Source organism: Sinocyclocheilus anshuiensis, unplaced genomic scaffold (assembly GCF_001515605.1).
Source record: "Sinocyclocheilus anshuiensis isolate Anshui unplaced genomic scaffold, SAMN03320099.WGS_v1.1 scaffold1472, whole genome shotgun sequence".
In the NCBI taxonomy this organism is placed as follows: Eukaryota; Metazoa; Chordata; class Actinopteri; order Cypriniformes; family Cyprinidae; genus Sinocyclocheilus; species Sinocyclocheilus anshuiensis.
This window is the reverse complement of record NW_015542453.1, coordinates 1,177,776-1,178,762: the sequence shown is the minus strand read 5'-3', so window position 1 is coordinate 1,178,762 and position 987 is coordinate 1,177,776. Positions and strand designations below refer to the sequence as shown.

The 987-nt window shown below is 43.8% G+C and overlaps 1 protein-coding gene across 1 annotated transcript in view; it reads right to left on the bottom strand.

Annotated features, from left to right (window-relative positions):
* plppr5a (phospholipid phosphatase related 5a) overlaps positions 1–987 on the bottom strand; it is a 43,747-nt gene that overhangs the window by 2,624 nt on the left and 40,136 nt on the right. The window lies entirely within an intron of this gene.

Sequence of the window (987 nt, the reverse complement as noted above, 5' to 3'; positions counted from 1 at the left end):
CTGGGACTCTAAACAGTGTTCTGTGCTCGTCTGTGCAGCCAAAGACAGAACAGTTAGCATGCTTTGTTCAAACTTTCGCCATGGCGTTAAAGCTAGTACATCGTTGTCACTTGTGAAATCAAAATGACGGCACCGTGGGTGGAAACTTACAGATTATGGCGTGGTCATATTATAATGAGATTCATTTGCAACGTCACTAGGGGAGCGAAATCAGACGCCTCGTTTTTTCAGACGCTTGTCTTTAGTTTGAAATTAACAGCTAAAAGCAGAGGTGTTACCTTAGTAGCTAGCAGGCGGGTGAGGTAGATCTCAGACACCATCTTGCTGCCGCGGTCACCCTCCTTTTGGTCTCCGTGGTCATGGTTCTTTATCCGCCATGGCACCCCGAACGGGTACCGCTCTGGAGGCCCACTGTCCCGTGTCTGTCCTGAGGGACCTCCGGAGTACAGATACAAGAAATTCTGGCCTGAGGCAAAGCAGCCGAATGAACATACTGAAAAGAAATAATGGGATTTACTAGAGAAGAACATTTAACATTCAGAACATAATATTCAGTGTCCAAAGGCTGTTCAATGTGATGGCTGTCATCAAAAGTATTTTATTATTGTATAAAAAAAACTGAACTGAGATTGAGTTTAGTACTAAAAAAAGAAGCTAAAAGGAAAGGACTGTGTATCTGTTTATTTACACATCACACTGCTCCACTGATCATGTACTGGTTACTCCAGTGCACACCTCGGATCACTTCCTCCTCACTCTTAACCTTGTCCTCCTCCTCCCCCTCCTTCATCAACTCTAACAGCTGACGACTTTGCCACATTCTTCATTAATAAAATTACAAATCTCAGTTGCCAGTTTGCCACACTACAAACTGTCAAACACATCTTACCAGCAAACATACACTCGTTTTGATCCTTCTCTCCACTCTCTGAGGCAGAAGTCCCTAAACTCATCCTTTCTAATCATCCTACTACTTGTCCGCTTGAT